Source organism: Lepisma saccharinum, chromosome 5 (genome assembly GCF_977018435.1).
Source record: "Lepisma saccharinum chromosome 5, izLepSacc3.1, whole genome shotgun sequence".
Classification (NCBI taxonomy): domain Eukaryota; kingdom Metazoa; phylum Arthropoda; class Insecta; order Zygentoma; family Lepismatidae; genus Lepisma; species Lepisma saccharinum.
In genome coordinates this window covers 67,351,691-67,375,756 of record NC_139233.1, presented here as the reverse complement: position 1 = coordinate 67,375,756, position 24,066 = coordinate 67,351,691, and the positions used below count along the sequence as shown (strand labels likewise).

The 24,066-nt window shown below is 38.8% G+C and overlaps 1 protein-coding gene across 3 annotated transcripts in view; it reads right to left on the bottom strand.

Annotated features, from left to right (window-relative positions):
- LOC145987852 (uncharacterized) overlaps positions 1-24,066 on the bottom strand; it is a 291,669-nt gene that overhangs the window by 101,377 nt on the left and 166,226 nt on the right. The window contains exon 1 of one of the 3 annotated variants that reach the window (XM_083122601.1): positions 2,659-2,675. The exons of the other annotated variants lie outside the window; for them this stretch is intronic. The gene's annotated coding sequence lies outside the window, so the exon portion shown is untranslated. Of the gene's footprint in view, positions 1-2,658; positions 2,676-24,066 lie in introns of those variants that run through there. 3 annotated transcript variants of the gene reach the window in all.

The following is a 24,066-nucleotide window of genomic DNA, read 5'->3' as shown; positions in this document are numbered from 1 at the left end:
AATTTTTGTGGTGGTCATAATGACTTCCTGAATGAAAATTTTGGTGTAAATTTTCAATATTCTACTTTTTTCTTCTAACTATATTCACTAGAAGAGTAAGTGTCAAAATTTAACTTCAGAAAATAAATAAATATACGTTAATTCTCTACGATAAAAATACGACAAGGGGTGTACAGCCATAAGACGATCGCCTCCAGATGATGATGTCTTGACTGAGCGCTGCGGACTGAACCTCAAGATAGTCTTGATTCAACAGTCGTTAGGAAGTATGGAATTATTTTTCGGCTTCGGAGTGTAGAATTAAGCTCTACTTTTTGCACTGAATCTAAACAGGACTAGAAGGCATGGGCATCTTAAAGCGGAGAACGAAGGGGTGTGATGCCCCCAAAACAACTTAAGTCTTTACAAAATATAATGAAAAGAATTTACATAATACTTCTTTCTGTGCATAATGAAAAATATCTCACAGGAAATATTAACTTGTTTTCAATTAATTTGAATGGTTTATTGAATACAAATGGATTTCAAAGTGCTGATGGACTTTGGGTACACATAAATGGGAAGTAAGTGTCGTAGATAGCTGAAAATATTCTTGTGACTGTAATATTCTTAATGGTTTCCTAAAATGACGAGTTCGAAAAAGGAAGAAACCTAAATCATTACAAATCATGATCGGAATAGGGCACGGGCATCGTTAATGGGGGACGCGTCTCCCAATAATAAAAAAAATGTATTGTGTATATGAGGCGTTGCGGATACGAAGGGCGAACTCAACAAACGTACATTGTGCGGGAAATGCGTTTCAAGTTGTCAAGCACAGTGCGAACTCCACAAAGTATATAAGTATATTGCACATGAGAACAGAGGCCACAGCTAAAAAAAAAAATATAATCTGCCCCATTTCAGAAGATCCTTACTTCCAGACCGAGATTCACAGCTACCCGTACATCGAAGAATCGAACCACGGATATTTTGCCGACAAGATCGTGATTACCACTAAGTTATCCAATGTGTAAATATAGAGTGGAGTCGCAGGGTGCTCAAGATTCGCTCAAGTGGTTTAAGCTCATAATAAGCAAACCTAGCAACACAAACAAGCTGCCAAAAAGCCTATAATGCTATTGCCTGATCCTGCCACAAGTTTACCGAAAATACGAAATCGGCAGAGAAAAGGAAATGGGGCAACCGCTATTTGGCAGGAAGAATCCATCAGCAGCTGGGCTTGGATGAATTGGCTCGGTTTACGACTCAACAAAGCTCAGCGGCGACGTTTTGCATCGAACAATGAAGACTTCGGTCTTGTTTGCCTCTATTCCTTCCGACAGGTATGGGTAAAAGGGAGTACGAAAAGAAAAGAAGCTCTGGGAAACGGGACAAAGAACCAGGGGTTGAAGAAAGAGAAATTCTGGGTAACCGCAGGGATCCGAGTACAGAAGGAAGGAAAAATATGCCTTCAGGAGACATTTCCCATACGTCTCTTTCCCAGGTGTTGCTCTCGTTATTACCCGACTGGTGCATGCTTCCTGGATTGGAAAAATATCGGTGAAAGGAATTAATGAAGTGCTTTTGGTTATCATACTAAGGAGGGTGAAGCAGTTATTTTCCGAGTCATAGGCCAATATCCAGATTTCACCACACCGGAAATGGTGGGTTACTTTACGCGACAACTTTTTTTTATTATTGAAAGTAAGTTTTGCAATGTGTATGAATGCAGGGACCAATAATAAATTCCACGGACTCTCAACATAATTACAAATATAACTACATACAACGCCAAGTTTTCCAATGCACTGCATACACAGAACAAAGAGACTGATTTGTTTGATTAACAGAACACGTTTGGTTGAGCTGTGGTAGGTAACGAAAAAAAAAAATTGGCAGCCATTTCTAAATGTGGTATGTTTGACCAAATCGTTTGGTGAAAGAAAACTACGTACACAATTACTAAAATGATTTGGTTCTGATGAACAATTACTTGTCACTTACTTCAACAAATATTCGGTTGTCAGAAACTATATTTTAAGTATTACAAACAAACTTTTTATCTGTAGGGAATCAACAACATACATTACAATACAATATACATTAAAATACATTAACAGTTTTTTATCTTTCAACACAACTTCTGATAGTCTGTGAGACTGTAACCAACGAGAATAAACTAACAATGGGGTATATTCAATAATTTTATTTCTTTAAAAAAATATATGGTCTTAATATGAGCTTTTACAACTTACTTCATCAGTACGTGACGTCATACAGTATGACTCGGTCGGCTTGCGTCAAGTGTATTGCCAAAATGGGGGAAAACTGTTAACGTCAGATAAAAAGTGACTCATATTCTGAAAACTAGTATCAATTTACGTATCTCATCCGCAATAGGTCTAGGTCAACTTTTATTATTGGGAAATGGCAAGCGGGTGATATGCGGTGTAATAAGATGTACATATAATTAATAAGTGGAATTGTTGCATGTTTTTGTTAAACGTGTGACAACATTAAAACAACAATCTACCTTAAAACAACCTACACAGAATGAAAGCCCTTTAACTGTTGTTTTCTTTACAAAGGTTAGTATACCAATTAGTCTTTCTGTGCATAAAGTGGACTTAAAACACCAAATCAATCAACCAATTATTCCTAAACATTTTCACTAACCTCACGCAATCGCTATGAGAGTACACTCTGTCCCAACTATCTCTGGAGCAGAAATTTTGAATGGATTCAAACTGAAGTGCCTTGTTGCTTATGTCTCACATATAGAAGTGGTTAATCGTGCGTATATTGACGTTATGTCCTTTTTTACTCTACGAAATGGAAAGAGAGCCCTGACGATTCCAAGATCCGAACACGGAACTCGCCACAAGAGGCGTTGCTACTTAGCTGTGGCAAAAATACACTCCGAAAAGCTCGAGGGAGACCAATTGTCAGGTTGCTGAATATGCATGCGAATGCCCTCGCTAAATTTAGAACCGCAAACGCAACCAGGAGCGTTCAAAGAACGTGATAATGAGACGAGCGTTTGCTGAGAAAGACTATCCGATGGAAGACGACATGGATGACGCAGATGCAGTCCTGCTTACCTTTCTATCTTGTTTTCACCTTTCAGTTTTTTCATTTTTTCCACGGTGCATCACAGCAGCCATGCTCTTATGTAATTAGGGACACGTAATGGGTTTTCCCTTTTTTATCACCATAACAAGCGTCACCTTGCCAAACCCTCCTGGTGTTAGGTGGAGGCGGTAGAGGTTTGGGTTTTTTCCTTGCAAGTCTATTTTATGCATCCCTACGCTCATTGAGACTGGACTTACAGTTTCAAGTGGGATCCGAACCACTATGTGCCTCCACCGGGTATCGAATCCGGGACTAAAGCCTGTTCGGCAAAAGAACAAACGTCAAAAATTCTATTTTTGTTTTTTTCCGTGGAAAGCCAGGGAGGGTCACATGATCCGCTGAACCAATCTGCTTTGTCCAGTTGCCATGGTGAGGGGAAATTCTCGTGGTATTCTGCGTTGCCAAATTTTTCGTTCAAGTCGTTTTTGAAACAGGTGGCACCCTCAACAAGGCTAAGAACGGCGAAGCCTAATGGTTGCCCACGCGTAGCAGGCTTTGATTCTCTGCCTCTCCCTGAAATGGGAGCGAAGGGTGCATGTTGACAGCAAATGTCGGGCACGACTGGATAAAAATCACGCTTGTAGCAACACCGCCTTTCCACCCTCGAAACTCCCACATCTGGAGGCGAAAAGTCTGGGTTTCCTGAAATTTATTCTTTGGCTGTTCGGGCTTTAGTCGGTTACAAGTCGTTACCACTGCGTCATATGAGATGCGGTGTAAAGATGGTATCGACGAGATGAGATTTGCCAGTCTCGTTTTGCCCCGTGCGTAAGGAGGTGTGCCTCGTTCGTAGTCACGTCTTCATTTCGAAGTAAAAAAAGTAAAAGTAAAGTGTTCCCCTGTGCATAGCACCACGCCATGAAGGCGTATAGGGGGTGTGGGGGTAACGCCCCACACTTTCTGGATCCGGTCGTGAGTGGGGATGATGAGATCAGCATCACGCCCCTGACCGCCTTTACCCCCCAGGGTTTCCCCCAGGTACCCATGTTATTCGACGCTGGGTGTGCGCCGGGGCCGCTTCCACCGTTAGAAAAGTTCCCGGATTTGAACCGGCCGGGGATCGAACCCGGGACCTTGAGCATGGTAGTCAGACGCGTTACCGACTGAGCCAGTAGTGCAATACGTAATAAAAACATTATTTTCTGCGTATCGCTGTCAGGAACAGTAACGATCAGGTGCGCCAACTTTTGAAAAGCATTGGATTGGCTCAAACAGTTGAGTTATACCTAAGTTTACAAAAATATACAAAATCGTCCACTCCATTCATGGTATTAAACTTCGCGTCCCAAGATGCCAGGATGGAACATGGAAGCACCACTCAACGCCCCTTGGGCATATATTCAGTTGCTTACGATGTAAGCTTTTCAGACGGGACACGGTGTTTCGCACCGAAGTGACAAGCAACACGAGTATCATGCAGTCCGTTGAAAAGCATTCACTGCGCATGCGCTACCAACAGACCGAGGCGACACGATGCACGATACTGAGGAAACGGCCCAGTCCGAGCGACACTCGCAGCTTGTCGTGTCACTTCGGTACGAAAGGCTGCATTTATTTTTGAAGTTTGGTTTCAAAGTGACACGGTAGCTTCTTGCTTCGGTGAAAACTCCGTTAGTGATATTAAAATTATTTGACATTTCCGATTTTAAAATTGGTCTTGAAAACTTTAAAAGGAAACCAAAAAAATCTGTTTAAAATAGAAAGAAAGGTTTGAAAACCGAAACAAAAAGGTTTTTAAAAACCGAAATCATGAAAAGGATTAAATGTCACCTTTGACAGCAAATGGATATGCATACTACAGTACATTTTCATGTCCACGTTGAAGAACTCGCAAATCGACGACGTCAGCGCCATCTCTGAATCATTACTTGCAGCCCCCGCACTTTCCATCGCGTAATTTTGTGGAAATCAGATTTACTAGGTGCGTCCGAATAGTATTTGAATTATTTAGCTTCCATCACACACGGCGCCATTCACTTCGCAGTAAAGAAAGAAAGAAAAGAAGAAAGAAACGTCATATTTGGAAAATCGCCAGGAATATTTCCGTGGTTTGCAATAACTCTCAAGAGACTCACCCCCTCCCTTCCCCGTTTTGTCTTTCTCTCTGGAACTTCATGACCGGAAACGCATGGGGTAATTCTTTTGACCCTATTCTAGACGCCGGTCTTTTGAATGGGAACAGTACTTGTTCATTCCTTTGCCCCTGCCGTAAATCACGCGGGGAGGAGGAGCATGCTGGCAGAATTGGCTCAGATGGAAAAAATCGAATGTAACTCGATTCTTGGTGAATGAATATGTCTTACATTAAGATCGTAAATTCTGTGCGCGGGGGTACGGTACTTGGTGCCAGAGGAGAATTACCATGAAACCCCAGTTATTTCGTTTCGCTACTAGTTCCGTAACAGGTTTCTTTTTGTCGGCTTTGAATCGAACCCGAGCCGCCAACATAATGGCCTGATTTTTCATGTCGCAGGTGTTTTGCGTTTCACCCCTATTACTACTAAGAAGATTGAGCTTGAGGGCATATTCTTGCGCTATCAAAATGATAAAATATGAACTTGGCGATGCCAAAACATGAATTCAAATATGCACTAAATGCACTTTGAAGGCACGTTTCCTAAATATGCCTTAAAAATCTATATAAAAAAGAAGCACTATAAACGAATGGGGAGGCAGAGGGGAAAGATACTTTCTTGGGAAGAAGCAGGGGCGGTTCAAGATGAAATTTTCACCCGGGCGAGGTGGATTTGCGCCGCCATCTACGTCTTCTTTCCACTCTGCCTCGCTCCTCCATCTTTCTACTTTGGTCCTATTACATTCCACCTTCCTGCAATACAAAACATGATCACGTTTCATATTTACAGTTTTAATGACGAAAAATAATAGCCGTGTCTTCAAAATACTTTCAGTGTTACTCTTAAAGATCAAGTTTATTGTAGATATGTGTTTATTTAATACCTACATGACATCAAAATACCAGTAATCTTTTAGCTTAAATTGCTACACGATTATACTCGTACTTATTAGTAGCTCGAATTTGTATGTAATTAGTAATTACATATTCTATTCCTTTCTAGATACATACCTTGAACAGGAAAACGTTAACGAATTACATAACTGACATGATTTTGCATAAGATCTATGTTACATATTTTTACATATTTGCTAATTTACTATACAGAAAACAACATATTTCGGTTATTTATCCCTATCTTAATCCTTTCTCCTATATTTTAGATCTTTGAAACATAATGAAGAAAATTTGTAGCTCATGTAAAGTCATATTTTCTATTTATTATTATTATTTTTTTCCTTTATTTGCTTTATTTTACTTCGCTTATTGCGCCACTTTTGGTTAATTTGCGAAGATGGGGATGAGTGATGATGCGATGAAATTGGTGAATGGACACTCACAAAACTATCCATGTCCAAGCCGGGATTCCAACCCGAGACCCCTGGCATCGTGGCGCGATGTGCTAACCACTCCGCCACGGGGGCCGGCTCATATTTTCTAATCAATGAGATGATGCATAGTGCTTACGGTCACCTAAAATTGACTGCCAAGTCGAAAGACTGATTTTTTTGGCCATCAGTGAAAAGAAAAAAAACAAGAAAAAAACCCGAGAAATCTTATTTATCGAAAGAAGCTGGAGTTTCTCCTGTCCCCCATTCTGTTTGCATATTTTCATTTCGCTTTTAGGTTCATGCAAAGCACCTAGAGACTTGGCATCGGTGGAGAAGAGTACGCAGCGAGTTACACAATATGTTCCCTTGTACAAAAAGTACAAAAGTAGCTATGTACGATATTCATTCGATTCTTCTTTCTGTAGATGCTCTTTCTTTACAATTTGTTTCGAAAGTTGCAAAGAGCTCTCTTACACATTATACAATAATTTGCGATGTGAAAAGTAATTAATAGTTGACAAAATTATTTTCTTAAATATGTATAGTTGCTGTGCCTTTTTGAGTTTATAAATTTGATACAAATTTTAATTTGAACAACTTATGTTCTTAAAATTATGTTGAATATGTTCAAATAAAATAATTATCTAGTAGAATTCTTGAAATTGCTTGGATAATCGATTACTATTAATATCATATAGTTTGATACTACATATTTAGCTACATATCCTTTTGATAATACATATTTAAGTACATATTTTATCAATAAATATTACATATTTATGTACATATTTTGTACTTTGATATTACATAAAAATCCAGGGCCTACTTATTACGTTATGCAGCAGTAACTTCAATTAATTCTTGTCAACAATAAAAAAAATCCTTTTTCAAAAACAAACAGCCACACACCCGGTGAAGGAACATAGTGGTTCGAACCGAACTTTAAACTGAGATCCAGTCCCGATTAGCCTCTCTACTTAAAAATAAACTCAAAATCTCTCGTATTTGTACGCATGCAGTACACAACTTTTTACTTAATGTTTACTTTTTTTGATTGTCAATTGTTTCTAAACATGCACCTTCATAAATTCACATTGCGAAGTCATCCGAAGGCAATATTACAACATGTGTACTCGTCACAATACCACAAAAATAATGTGTATTTGGCTTACAATAGCATCTATTTATCTAGATTTACTTGTGATGGGAGGTCCACCTTTCAGACTTCCCTTTGTTGTCGCCACTGAAAAGGCAACTAGGAAAACAACAAGTGATTTGTGAAACATTACAAAGGGCCAAGGTAGTCACTATAAATATTGCAAACCTTTTACTTATTATGGACCTCCGAACGGTAGAGCTCTTGCGTTTGGTGCGAAGAGTTGCGGGTTCGATCTCAGATGGAAGCTCTAATTTGGTTATTTGTTTCATCAAGCATCATGAGAGTAATTGAGGAGCTAAGTTAACAGATGTCTATGAGAGGTATGTAATAGCGGCGATGGAACGCCATCCTCTGGCCACCCAATAAAAACCTGTTACACCAGTTTCATTGATTGATTTTGTGTTTTAAGTCCACTTTATGCACAGTAAGGCTAATAGGGACTGGACCTACAGTTTAAAGTGGGATCCGAACCACTATGTGCCTCCACAGGGTATCGAACCGGGGACACCATGATTGTTTTAAGAGTTGCCTATTATTGATGTATTGACAATATAAATAAATGCATATTCTAAACACGCCAGTAACTCCTATACATTTGAAGGACCAGCCACGTACAGGTAAAAACACAGAATATAAAATTCACAGATAATGTAGATTAACTTTCTAGCTAAGGTTGTCTTTTATGCTGAGATTTATTAGGGAAACCTGCCATTCAATAGAATAAATAAGCCAACATATAGTATTTAAATACTAAAGAAGCACTGGAAACACATATTTTGATTAATTTATTATGGAAATTAAATATTGTGTGTGTGTGAAACATCTCCGATGAATTTATAATCTCGATCTGACTGAGAACCGGTCTTCAAGAGAATCCTAAAGGTCACATTCATCTTCAGAGAAGTTTAAGAGATTTGTCCTTAAACTAAGTGAATGATTGTGCTGATGGTCAAATTATATGCACATACACATTCGTCTGCGTTCTGGCGCATATCATTGTTGTGTTGTGTTGTCTTGACAGAACGGCAGAAGATGCGCACAAGCTGACATCTATCGCCAGCTGGTTTGAAACAGTCGACTGAACAACTGGTGCCATCTGTTGTGCGGAAATAGGAACGCAACGAGAACAAGCAACTTCGACGCTAAGCACGGAAGGTGTGCGTTTTCTCCACAATCTTGGGCTAGAGCTAAGGCTGTGTCCAAAAGGTACAAAGTACATACTTGAAGTACAGTCTTGACGGAAGTGACGTCACCTAGTGCAGTTCGAAAGCGCCAAGCAAACGAGTGTACAAGACCAGAGGACGCAGCCAGGGAGTCGTAACGTAACGAAATGGAACGGTATTTTCAATTACGGTTTCCGTTACGTTACAACCAGAAACAGAATAACTTTTTTCGTGAACAGAAACGTTACCTCAGGTATATGAACATTACGTTACAGGTGTGCATAACGGTACCGAACCATAACTGATCTCTAAAGGAGTAGGTCTTCACGTGACACTTTAACGTTACATCCATTGCCGGCAACCAGTAACGTTACAGGGTAAGAAAGAGGTTCGTCACGTATTGACTAGTAACTTTAGTGTGTGTGGAAAGTGATATTAACGTTACAATTAACCAGTAACTTAATTGAGGTCATGGCTGTAAAAACGTTATACTCCTTTTTTCAAAGCAACAACGTTATTTATAGCTGGTATGATACAGACGTTCCGATGTGCAATACCGTGTCCGATGCCGTGTTCCGGAGAGAATAACATAGGTCTCTCGTATAATTGTGCTCGTTACTTTTGTAACGTTACAGTTCTTTTCCTCCACAAAAGTCTGTTTCGAAAAAGTGATACACATATCCGTTACGAATAGCAAATACCGTTATCGAAGGCGTTTTCGAAGAAGCTTCATAATTATGATCGGCAGCATATTAACATTACAGTACTTTGACCCCTTGAAAGTCACTAAGTTATAATACGTATTTTCGTTTTGGATGTCAGTGAAAAAATTAAATTGTAAAACAAAACGTTTGAAAACATCAGTAAACAAGATTCGGCGTGACTAAAGTTCTGGTTATTGGAATTTACTTATTAACTATGTATTTATCACAAATATATTTATTTTCTGCATACTTAATCGCTTTATGTGAATTTGTTCTAATTTGATTATTTATGCTAGATGAATTTTAACATGTACGTTCACTTTATACGATAGCAAAGCAAACGTTTGTTGAGAGAAAACGTTTATATCTATCTATCTATCTCTCTGTTTACATGTATTACATAATTTTTTTTAAAAAAATACAGTTGTTTGGCGATGAGAATGATTCGTGCTTAGATTAAGTTGCTGAAGGACGAAACATAAAGGACCAACCATGGTCGAGCCAAAAAATCAACCGTGCCACGCGTTCGTCCACCTAAGCGAGAGGCAAGCTTTCTCCTATCGGAAGACAAAATAATTGCTTGCTGCGCGACCTTGAGAAGGCGAACAGAACTGATAGCAGCAGCACCACGCAAAATCTGAATCCTGAAACTTTGTACACGTGACCTTCGATCACAAAGCATCCGAGTAGACAACGCCTTGGGGCTATATGAAAGGCACTTTTGGCAAGTAGAAAATGCTTAGAAACGAAATGTTAGATGTAATTGTTGTACGAAACAAACGACACCGCGTTTGTGCAACTGGTCTGTAGCTAGACAGGGCCATTGGACTCTCAAGAAGGCAAGAATTGTATGGAAAGTGATTATCAAAACTAAGCGAATAAAAGGACAGTATATTTATCATTTACAAGGGCCCTCATCCGCTTACAATTTTGAAAATTACTTTCAGTAATTCTTGTCTTCTTGGACAGGAGGTGCATTAAACTTTTTGGTGTAGAAACAGACAGAACGCCCGCCTACCTACCACGTTTGAAAGAAGGGCATAGACAGACAAGAAAGTAATTTTCAAGAACGCAAGAACGGCAGTCGACATGGACATTGAGCAACGTGTGACTGAGAAATACAATCGGAACAAAGGACAAGATTATTCAAGAAACAGTAATTTTATAAAACTTCCTATCATTAACTCAAACTCAGTTCATCCTTTTATCCTCTTTTGTTTGTTATACTTTTGTATTATTCATGTTTTATATCGCTTTTCTGCCACTTGTAGATAATCGCGACGATGAAGATGAATGATGATCATATTAAATCTATGAAGGGATGCTTACAAAAAAAAAACAGCCATGCCCAGATGTCTACTCGAACTTGAAATGTTTGGTACCGAGTGTATGAGTGGATCACTAAACGACTTCGGCCTTCGAGGCTACGGTTTCAGTTGCAACATGCAGTATAATTACGTTTCTACTACTCTGAATTGACCAAAGCATGTGGTATGTATCCTTCATTTTACTTAAAAAGCCCCCTTGATACATGAGATACTACAAATAATTTCAGGCATACCCTCGAATTCTGATTGCCTGGTACTTTTTTTTAACTAAGTAATGAAGTGACGTTTATATTCATATTAGGCCTACGACTAGCTCGAACTAAAAACTCTTGTGAAATACTGTGTATATGTTATCCTTGTGAAGTGAGGAACTTCATATTTTGCTAACAAAATATGTATGAAAAATTATATTTGTAGCTACTACTTGAAGAATTCAAATTATTATTATGATGGAATTTCAACTTACGTATACTCTGCATATAATGTGTTATCGGAGAGGAGTTTTTGTCTCGCAATCAATATATTTTTAGTTGAGGAACTCGAGAGTAAGTTGGAAATATATAATGACCCACGTTGTGGTGTGCTGTTCGATTAATCAGAATTGGAGTGAGAGAAATCTGTACTTAACTTCATTCAACACGTCAATTTGTAACTGTGAATGACTTAGCAGGAAATCAGTCTGCTATTGTTGTAAGTAATAAATGGAAATATATATATTTTCTGCTCGAGTAGGAATCCGCAGCCGTTATCCAATCAATCAGTTTCTGTGTGTGAAACTTCTGTCTAGGAAAGCTACATGCAATTTGCTTTTAATAACAGCAGCTTCAAAATAACCTATCCATTCTTGTCATGCCAAGTAATGTTTGATTTTGATTTGTTATATTTAACTTTGGTTTTATGCCGCTTTTGGCTAATCGCGAAGACGAGCATGGGTGATGAAATGACAAAATTGATGAAAGGACACCACAAAGAAAATAATGCACAGGCTGTGATCCGAACTCGGAACCTGTGGCGTCGTATTGCACTGTGCTAACCACTCCGCCACGGAGCTCAAAGTAATGTTTGACCATACATTGTTCATGAAATAAAAACATAACATATACAGTGGCTCACATTAGTAATCAAATACGTAGCATCTTGCTGCATTTCTTCACAATATTTGAAAATTAACAACATGTACATAAATATAAACGATGGTGAAATATTTGTACTCATTTCTTAAAGTTATATGTAACTTTTTTTTAAAATTTTGGGTGCGTCAGCACTTAGGCTATTTTGCACCCGCTACGTTATACGGGGTGCAGCCCCTTACCATAACAAATAACATAACTCTAATGTCGCATAACAAAAATATTAAAATATTCTGACAGGTTAAAAGCTGAGGCTGTAAAGAGGCACTCAGCGCATATGACAGAAAGCAGGAGAACACACAGAATTATACTGGCCATAGGGCCAGTCGCCAGAGTCTCGTTAGTCTGCAAAGAGCAGTCCAGGGTGTACTACGTGGAATGAAGTTGAGGATTGGATGTAATACGTGGAAGGTCACCCCCTTACACCCCTGTTACGTTTTCAAATCTGAAAATAGTTATTTATGTTTGGGTGTGAAAAAAGAGATCACTTTAATATTCAGACAAATCGTGAAAGCCTTCTGTTTCTGTTAAGCTACGTTACCATTCTGACAAGTTCCAGACCCATGACGCGCAACATGTGCCGGCGCATGTTGCGCGTCATTCAGTGCACTGTTTCCAATTCAAAACTACTTCTGCAAAATACGCCCGCAACAGCACCGGAGTGCAGGACTTGAGTGTAGCGTTGTTCCATTGTGCTTTAGAGTAGTCAGTGTTTCTTCTCTTGTATTGTAATAATTTGGTAGTGATTTAACTTGTGTAAAGATGAACAATACAACTATGGCGGGTTTTGTGGTTATGGCAGGCGCGTACCATGAACTTGTAAAAATAAGAGGCGAAAACGACCTAGATGGTGGATTAGAAGTTTTCTAGCGAAAAGAAATTCGGAAGGAGCATATAACTCGTTGATGAGAGACTTACGTCTTCAAAGTGGATACGAAAACTTTGTAAGAATGACTGTAAGTGATTTTGCATTGTTATTAAATCTTGTTGGACCACAGATTGTAGTCGCGTCGTCTGTTTCTACTCTAGTGCGCATGCCCCAGGAACTTGCTGCAGGCTGTTTCCATTGTCCGCGGCGCATGTTGTGCGTATTAATTGTTGGGGCAATTTTGTCCCCGGCACTTGCGCCGCGGCATGTTGCAGACAGTTTCCATTTCAACAAATGCTTGGCACATGCAGCGTCGCATGCCGCGCGTCATGTTGCACGGCAAATTTGTAGTAATAGAAACGAGGCTTTACATAGTTTTTTTTACTGGTCAACTACAGTGCGGGGAAGGAACAATTGATGCTACTTCCTGACTACATTTGTTAGCAGTAGCTACATTGCTCCCTGACTGAAGTACGAGAAAAATGGGTAACAAAAACAAAAATACAACATTTGACGAATGGCAGCTATTTATGTTTACCGTACCTAACCAAAGGGTACAGGGAAATTGAAAATGTTAAGTAGTACATGTAAGCGTACCGTGGGTGATGCAATAAAACGTAATGAAAAGCAAAATGAGGTAGATTCCGTATCTCAGAAAATTCAACCAAGAGAAATAGGAGAACGAAATGAACGAGCTTCAGTATAAAAAATCAAGACCCTTTCCTCATCCCCACCCCCTTTCCAAACCAAGAGCTCCGAAAGCAGCTGTGCAACTTGGAGCAGGCATTGGGACTGCTGTACGGTTCAGTAGCGTTTCGTCCGAAAGCGAAATTTCTGGAAAAATGCTACAGTTCGTCTGCGACGGTTTAATGAGTTGCTTTTCGTTCGAGCCTGGCTGATGATGAGTCACACCTTGACTAACCACTGGCAGCGATGGAATTGGTGACTAGTATACCTTGGTATACAACTTTTAAAATTACATTGCATAGACAGCGGAGTGCAGACTCAAGACAAATTGTCGAGAGAGAGGTCCCGGGTTCGATACCCGGTGGACGCACAAGTGGTTCGGATCCCACTTTAAACTGTAGGTCCAATCCCTATTAGCCTTAATGTGCATAAAGTGGATTTAAACAACAAATCAAATCAAAACAAATCGTCGAGAGGAAGTGAACTTGGATCTAGAAATTTTAGTCATGTCAGATGGCAACACTTTCTTACTATCTGACAACTATGAAGGTGAGATTTGCAATTTCCAGAGGGAAAGAAATATTAAAACAACAAAAAGATATTTTCTTGGATGGAGCATTTAAGAGTGTTAGCAAGAGTTTGCTTCATTAAACACTAGTAGGATGGTAGCCCTCGGACGAAACGCTACTTGGTCAGGTAACCGTAAGTTGCCTGTTCCTGGAATTCGGACGCGAAACGCTACGCCACGTGCTGTACACCTGGCGGTTCAGAAAGCGAAGATGAGCATGAGCGACGAATGCTGAAACTGATGAAGGGACACATACAGAGAACACTCATGTGCAGGTCGGGATTCGAAACCGGGACCCCTGGCGTCGTAGTGCGCTGTGCTAACCACTCTGCCACGTAATATTTTCATTTACTCATTTTTAGCTACTTCCTTTTAAACTTACTAACTAACTCTCTAGCTTTCTTAAACCCGAAGGTTCATGGCTGCAGCAACACAGGCCTTCCATCTGTCCCTATATTGAGCAAGATCTATATACTCTTTTCCATCCCTACCGATTTCCTTTAGGTCATCTCAACGTTGTCCCTCCATCTTGGTCTTGGCCTTCCTATAGGTCTCTTACCATCAGGTTTCCCAACAAGAATCCTATAAACTCCTCTTTCCTCTCCCATTCGTGCCATATGGCCTGCCCACCTAAGTCTTCTTGATTTAATCATTCTAATAACATCTTGACATGAATACAAATTATGTAGTTCTAAATTATGTAACCTTCTCCACTCACCTGTCTCCTCATCCCTTTTAGGTCCAAATATTTTCCTAAGGATCTTATTCTCAAATACTCTCAATTTATGTTCGTCTTTCAATGTAAGGGACCAAGTTTCACACCCATACAATACGAGTACTGCATACAAAATTACTGTTTTGTATATTTTAACTTTTAGTTTCTTAGTTATTAAACTAGAAGACAAAAGTTTATGAAGAGAGAAGTAACATGCATTTCCTGAATTAAGCCTACTTTTTATTTCCTCTTTAATATAATTTTCATTGGTTAATATTACTCCTAAGTATTTGAATTTGGAAACTGGTTCAAACGAGTTGTTATCAATAATTAGATTTTGATTATTACCTAACCCTTGGTTTCGGCCTGTAAGCATATATTTAGTTTTCTCTTTGTTAACTTCCAAACCTATGTCTTTAGCAGTTTTGAAAAGTATTTTAGCATTATTCTTAATTGTATTTATATCATCCCCTAATAAGTCTACATCATCTGCATATGCTAACAACTGAGTCACACCATTTAATTTTAGTCCTTCGTTAGTTTCTGTTACCTTCCTAACAGAATATTCTAAGGCAAAATTAAAGAGCAATGTATATAATGCATCTCCTTGTTTCAACCCATCATGAATTGTAAATTTGTCAGACACATAAATACCCACACGAATTTTACTTTCTGTTTCACTGGTGCATACTTTTATCATATTAACAAGCTTCTTAGGTATTCCAAATTCGACTAATATATTATATAATTTATCTCTTTTGACCGAATCATATGCTTTTTTGAAATCAATGAATACCTGATGGACATTTTGATTATATTCCCACTTTATTCAAGTGACTTCCTTTTACCTACGCTAAAAAAAAGAAATTAAAAAAATGAATATGTCTTTTTTTCAACATGTCCATTGAGAATGTAAATGATCTGTCCATTTTTTTATTTTGTCAGGAAATCTTTAAAGTTTGACATTATAGTTATTGGATCTTTGTCGCCATTGCACTGAAAGTTTACATCATTGCAAAGGTTGATACATCTATCTACCAGATAGAACACTGGAATTGAATGAGATTAGGTAGTTGTTCTGTAATGGAGGTAACACAATTCCGTTATAACTTTGTCATTCGGTAAAATAATCGATTACTTTGATTTCACTATTATTCAAAATGTATCTATCTGTTAAAAGCAAAAGTAAGAACCGAAGTCCACCATGCCAGCAACGCTACTACTTCTAAGCAGCTCCCACAATTGACTGAGGTTAGAATGAAAGTTTGTCTTGTTTTAAGTTCAGTTGTATTCACAGATAGGCTAATTGGGAGTGGGCCTACAGTTGAAAGTGGGAAATGAACCACTGTGCCTCCACCAGGAATCGAACCCGGTTAGAATGCAAGTGGTTTCTCATACTCAGATGGCAATTGTAGTTGATTGAGGGAAATTGTAGGCTGCAATTGTTTCATCTCTTATCGTCTGATGTCTACATACAAGCAATTTGGTATATTGAGTGTGTTTTTCGTTCATCTACGCAATATGGCAGCAGCTGTGGAGCAAATTGTGGTTTTGCATTAAAGGGAAGACACGCGAATACCACTACTCACTCGTGCATGCAGTGATCGAAGTGGTAGTTTGTAGCTAGGGTGAAACGAGCCTTGGAAATCGGTCGGGAAGTTGTTTGTTATTGTTTCACATAATTTGTAGGTAGTCACACGTAGTCTGAGAAACAGAAAAGTCACACATACAAGAACCTTTGCTTGCAGGCCACGGATAATAATCCTGGGGAAGTGGCGCTACCAGCTCCTATTTTCCAAAATTTGGCACGTTAGGTATTACACCAGATGTGTCATTTGGGTATGATACATTTTTATTATATTCCTGTGGAGATTCGAACAGTGTTCTCGGCTTGCGAGCCAGCTTAAATCGGCGTTAGCGTCCAATGTTTCGAGCGCATACATTGAATGTATGCACTCCATTAGTTTGAGAAAATCTAAAATAAGAGGAATTCCTATCCCTGTTCTCGTGTTGATATTTCCTGGCAAATAAGAGGCTGTCGCGGTCTATTGCCGCGCTATACATTGAAGAAACAATGCTTTCTAACGACCGCCATGTTGGGCAGATTTCAGTTGTATATTGGCATTTATCTTATTCGTATATTTTCAAGTTAAGAACTTGGATTAAATTATTTATAGTTAATTGTTTTTATAATTCATGTATATATTACGTTTCTTTATATTTTATAATATCATTCACGTATTTTTTTTTACTTTCTTTTTCGCGTATTTTTGCAACATTTATTCAGAATTTATAGGATCCCAAATAATATATGCAACGTTTTCATTGTTTTTGAAGCACAAGTTAAATACATTTCTTCTTAATATCGATTTTTGTTCAACAATGTACAAGATTGAAGTAATTTGTCTTCCTTATAAAGTAAATCTTTATTTAATCATTTTTTTTATGTACAAGGGCAAATATGATTTATTTGATAAAATCAGTTTAGTTATTTCTATATAGTTTAATATTGTAATATTATAGAAAAGTATTTCTCCCTCGTTTTGAATAAAATATCGTATTCCTATTGGCTGTTTATGTTAGGAGTAGGGGAACCACGCTTCGTGTTCTTTGCGATGTAAAAACTTCCACGTTGGCATTTTTAATTGTTGCCAACCTTAACTTTAGCTTACTATCGCTAATTAACATTGATGTGTTATATAAATTATCAGTTTTTCTTGTGTTATTTTGTTATGAGTTTGTATTGTAAGTTAGAACAATCTGTTATGCTGCGCCTCGCGCTTGAGGTAGCAGTTGAGGTTTTGCTATTAACTGTGAAGGCGGTGCGCGGACTCTCGTGTTAAATAAATTGCTTATGACTGCCTGCGAGCGTGCATGACTCAATAAATTATAACTTTTAACTTGTGCGAATCAGTATGTACGCGCGCGATTCGTGATTAAAGATTTGGACATTTTAATTATAAAGTATTTGGAATTTTATTTACTGTCACGTGTCGCAATTCGGTGGTTTCCTCCCTGGAGGAATGTGGATCGTCTTAATCCCGATCCCTGAGTGAGAACTGGTGCTCCCAACTGACCAGCCGGAGCAAGGAGCGGTGTGTTGCCAATTCGGCATACCCTGGAGTTACGAGTGGTGGCACGTTACAGCTTTATACTCCGAAGTCGATACCAAAGGTTCATGGACGTCTGCAGGATTTTTTTTTCCAGGGAGGGGCAAGCAGGGTAGTTTTTTTTCAGGGGGGGGGGCAAACAAGGTGCATGTTCCCCCATAACAGTGTTGTCTCCTCAAGAGCCATTGCTTTAATTTGAAGTTATCATGTTCATGCAATAATTAACATTATTGTTATAGGTAAAATGCAATTGCGCGATATATATAATTTTTGGTTGACTTTCCTTTTCCAGGTGGGTCGTGCCCTTGCCTCTTTTTCGGACATTCATGCAAAGATTCTATTTTTATTTCGCGTCTACCACTTTCGGTTAATCACGATGATAAAGGATGTGATAGGTGATGGAAGTGGTATAAAGACAAATGACCCATCCATATTTTCTAATCCGACATTAGCCTTCGCAGTGTATTACGCTAACTAATTTGCCACGGGATCGGCTTCTTCGTGTCTGTCTGCTCATCAAATGATTGATTAGTTATTCAAACTATATAGGTAGCAAAGCTATATAAAATAACGAAACAGAAAAAAATCCACTTGACGTCTTGTAGTACTATCATCAACCTACAATTTCATGCTCTCAAATCCACACAGAATGGCCTTCGGGAATAAAGATCGCCCATTTCCTGGTTCAGCTCGAAACAATTCAGGTGCCTTATCGAAGCTGCTCTTGAGCACGCAGGGTTTCTAACCTACTTCGCCGTAATTCAGTTGTTGTATCTTGTTTAATATGATGTATTGTAGAGCCAACCGCAGATTAAATAGGAGGAAAAAGACTTTTTCTGACGGAAAATAAGTTGGCAATGCTGCGAACACCGAGGCATTCTTGATAAGACGCTTGACGAGGGTCGAGAAAACTTTCCTGAAAAAGCGCAACCCCAGTATCGAAGGTCATGCTACACGTGGATTGGCAACTTTCGGGAGCATGCTGTCTGTCTACACAATTCTACCAAAATACCTGTTTGAAAATGAATCTTCTGCTCGCATTTTATTTTTCAAATGTAGTTCTGACATTCTAGTCATTTTGCAATTATTTTTATTTGTTCTTATTTTGCTTTGCTTTTATGTCACTTTTATAATTAATCGAAACTATGAAGATGGATGATAAATAGATTAAATTGATGAAGAGACACCTAAAAAATATATTTACAGACCAGGACTCGAACCCGGAACCTAAAGCGGATAGGTTGGGGGGGGGGGGGAGACCGTCAATAACTCCCGGTCACGAACTGGCTTATAATTTTTGTAATTTCTCAGGAGTATTTTTTGTTCTGTTCATGCATAATGCCTGCTTTCGGAAACTTCATTTATAAGTGACACACTTCGTTCGGTGGGGACAAGCCACGAATTGTTTGAGAGGAGGGACAAATCTCGTTCATATACTAGATACGATCATGGACTATACTTGAAATGGCCTCCCCGATGGCGCAGTGGTTGCTTTGTCGCCTAGTAATCAAGGGGTCCCGGTTTCGATACCCGGTGGAGGCACAAGTGGTTCGGATTCCACTTCAAACTGAAGGTCCAGTCCCGATTAGCCTTACTGTGCATAAAGTGGACTCAAAACACCAAATCAATCAATCATATACTTGAAATGTGACGTGCTAAACACTACTTTCGGAGATCAGATGGACATGGCAATTTTGATATACAAGTTGCACTTTTTCTACTTAGATTATTTATGTCCAAATTTTATCCTAATAGATAATCTCGCAACAACGCAAAATGTTTAAATTAACTCGAATTCACAATGGCTCATATACAGTGTGTTTATAAATGAACGGTGCGGCTTCAAAAATTAATAATAAATCTATTTATTACCTTACACGGGCAAAACTTACACCGTAATCAGCAGCAACTGTCCAAGTTTATATAACTATTTTTAAATAAGAATAAAGATAGAAATCGAGAGGGGGCAATTTAATATTAAATCAGGGTTGTTAAACGTCCACGAACCCATAAATTCTAATGGGTTCTTCTATTGGGTTCCGCAACAAGACCGGAACCTTTTTTATCGCACAGTTTAAATTCGGTTTAAGTTGCGTATTCTTTCATTTCAATATGAAACTTAGACCGTCTTTAAATTGATCCGGAAAGAAGGTCCCTGTGCCGTATTTCAATTGATCAGGAGAAAATGTCCCTGGAACGAATTGAAATACTACATAAAGAGGCTCTTTACAGTCCAGATCCATTTATGCTTGCTAATATTCCCTGCTGAACCGGAATTGAATTGATTTAAAATTCCTGACCCTTTAACAACCCTGGTTGAAATTAATTTTTTTACAAACAACCATATTTTTCACGGCTATTTCACATTAATCCCATACGATATACTGAGTTATTTTTCGCAATGTTCCAATGAAAGGTAAGAGATTTTGGCTATTCCTTTTTCTTCCTTGATGTTAAATAGATTATATTCGTCACGCGCCTATAACGTTACTAGCTAACATTTGTGAATTGTTCTTTCCTTGTAACGTTAACATCTACCATACTGAATTTATTTACGTTCCTTATGCAGATGGTATGTACCCAACTGCATTTTGTTCCGTTCCGCTACAGTGGTTTACATTTTGTTACATTCCTATGTAACGTTAGTTAACCATATTGCCTTTCACTTCATTCCGTTACGGAGGATTGCATTCATTACGTTCCTATTGTACCGTTATTTACTACCATGTTGCATTTCGTTACGTTTTTGTAACGCTAGTATATACCATATTGCATTTCGTTACTACGTTCCTTGTAACGGTAGTATATACCATATTGCATATTACGTTATGTTCCAATGTGCTCATTTCGTTACGTTCCTTTATAACGTTAATATCTACCATAATACATTTTGTTACGTTCTCTGTAACGTCAGTCTATAACATATTGCATTTCGTTACGTTACATGGGTACCAGCAGCTGAACCATACTTTTCCTCCTACAAAATGGAACGTAACGTGTAACGCAAATTGGGTACGTTACGACTCCCTGGACGCAGCACACGAGAGTTGCACACTTGCGATCTGTGCTTGCTTTTCATTTGTTAAAAAAATGGACGTCTGAAGTCAATCAGCTGGTAGTTGTAGTTCTTTAATTGTGTGGAAATGTAAGTAAACAAGTTTTTAAAATACTATGTAATTTTATTTATTGGTTTTATTCATATATGCGTGGTTTCTTTCTTCTATAGTGAGAAGGTGTTTAAAAGTGAGAAAACAATTTCTTTTCCCGCGATCGTAAACCATGTTGCGGAATGTGTGAAAATTAATTTGAAAGAGCAAATTTCTTTCATATTTGTATAATTAATAACGTGCTGTGTTATATAAACTGCACGCCGAGTCATGTGTGTGTTGTTCACGGAAAACAAGAGTGGCACATACAGTCGATGTTTGATAATTTTAGTTTCGAAGCAACTTTTGTTGCATTCCTCACTTGTGTTGGCGCTGCAGTCGAAGTGCAGTTCGAAAGCTTTCCGCTTCCAGGCTTCAAGACCGCACTGCGAGTATGCTCTCGAAGTATGCTCGCTTCAAGTATGGTCTTGCAGCTTTCGGACACAGCCTAAGATTGCTCAGTAAGCAAGCTTCCTTTTCGCTCACACCAAAGTATTGGGCCACAGAATATTGTACAGTCGGGTGACCCAACATGTAAGGGTGTATGCAGAGGGGAAGCCAAGAGAGCTCTTGCCCCCACTGAGATATCTGGGAAAAGTTCATGTAATTCGAATGGGGAAGTTGTAGTGACATTTTATTACAAATAAAAGTATTTTCTGTGATTTACAGGTGTAAAAATTACATAAATTAACTGCTATGCTAGCTAGGATCAAGACATATACAATGCATGATACAGTAACAGAATCAGTGAAACAACATAATGGAATTAATTTCTAAATTATGTGGAAAACTAAATAAAATGAAGAAACTGCTCGTGACTTCTAAAATGGGTGATTTTTTAATACTACGTACATAGAATGAGTTTGAGCTTTTCGTTCTTTTAAGTCCAGTTTATGCACAGATAGGCCAATCGGAGCAGGAGCTACGGTCTGAAGTGGGATTCGAACCACTATGTGCCTCCATCTGGTTTCGACCAGGGACCCGTTGATTACAAGGCGACGACGTTACCACTACGCCATCAGGGAAGCCCGCTGCTACAACGCAGCTAATCGGAACTTGATAAGTGGCCACAGAAAATGAAGAAGCGCATAGCTTTATTACTGCACTACAGGAGGTTCCTAAAGTCACCATCTGCTTCAATGGAGTGAGGCTGTAATGGTAAAATATACTAACATGTATATTTGTGAATGGAAAGATGTCTTCTGCAGTCAACGGTGAACGGCCTAAACGTAACAGAGTACCTCCCTCCATCCATATCATGTCGAAACACATTCCACAGTTCAGTGGTGGTGAAAAACGTAGACTAGCTGCTGATGCGATTAAATACCTCCATTCGGCCACATTGGCCGCACGTTTGCAAACCTTGGATTTGATGAATCCTCATGCTCCTCCCCCTCACTTTTTACCACCTATGCCCCCGCACTCTAAATCTTATATACCATACCAAGGGAAAGTAAACTGTCTTTACCCGCCCAGTTTTGGAACCCAATCGCCACGAATAAGAACAGAGAATTAAATTCCAACGTTGTCACTGAAGTTGAAATAAATTGTGTCTTTTGTATTACAGTAGTAGGGAAGAGCCGATTTGGTTGTAACGCGTCCAGGTTGTAACACAGCTAATAACTTCCGTACTATTTGGTAGATGGCGTTGAAATTCCAGTGGTGGTGGCAGCACTTAATAATGCCGCAGTTGCGAGGGAAGTCGTCGTGACTTGGAGGTGACAAAGAACTTTTCCTATTTTTTTTTTGAGGAGGAAGTAAAACTTTGCTTCAGAAAAATAGTGTCGCTTGTACTAGCAGATAGATTCGATATGTGATCACAGCATGAGAACAGTTTCTACTATTGACTACTCATTTTCAACGACGATGTATGTCAGCAATGTAAGGATAAAAATGGATACTGCATCGTGGTGAAAGTTGTAACAAAATGCATGGTCTGGTTCTAACATTGTATTTGAGTCAATTTAGCTGATTTTGAGGCAAGTAACTTCCTAATATTCAACAAAAAATTTAATTTCTATCGTGAACTTAATTTTGTGGATGTGTGATGGATGATTTTAAATGTTAATGTGAATCATTTGATTGATTGAATTGTTGTTCTAAGTCGATGTTGTGCACAGAAAGGCTAATAGCGACTGGACCTACACTACAGTTAAAAGTGGGATCCGAACCACTGTACCATGTGCCTCCACCGGGTATCGAACCCGGGACCCCTTGATCACAAGGCGACCACGAATGTGAATAATTTGTCAAAATTTTATGTTAGGTATTATATTCTGGCACGTTTCTCAAATATGTCTATTCTGTTGTCCCACTGTACTTTGATGTAGAATAATACACATAACTAAAGTTTACATATTTTGTGTTTTGACATCTAGATTCAGATATTTGTGTGTGTTCATCTATGAAGGAGAATTTTACAACCTACGTTACCTACCCCACTCAATGTTACAACCAACCCCTTGGTGGGGCAAGTTGTAACAATTGCAAGGGTACGTTTGTAATTTCCCATAAACGGCTCATTGTTTGCAGTTACTGCATATTTTTAAACTAGAAATATATCTAGTTTCTTGTGTGTAAAATTTCGTTTATGTACTGCCATGTATACATCGGCAATATACTCGAGAACAAAAAGGTTTTACAACCATACCTGCTCTCCCCTATTCATAAACTTGCTTTGATCTATTAATTTTCTTCTTGTTTTTGTTGAGATGAAAACTGGATATGCCGACCTGAAAACGCCATCCATTCCGACCCTCTGGCGTCGTCTGTGCAATCCGCGCGCAAGACGAACAGAAACTCTACGAAGCTTCAGTAACCTCTTTGGACTACAAATGACGTCACTATGGAGCACCAGCAGGCTTTTCAACCGAAAAGCATGCCCCACAAACTTCAAATAACGTTCGCAGACTGTATACACGCGCCTCACTGCACAACACAGCTGAAATATATTCATTGCATTTTGGTAC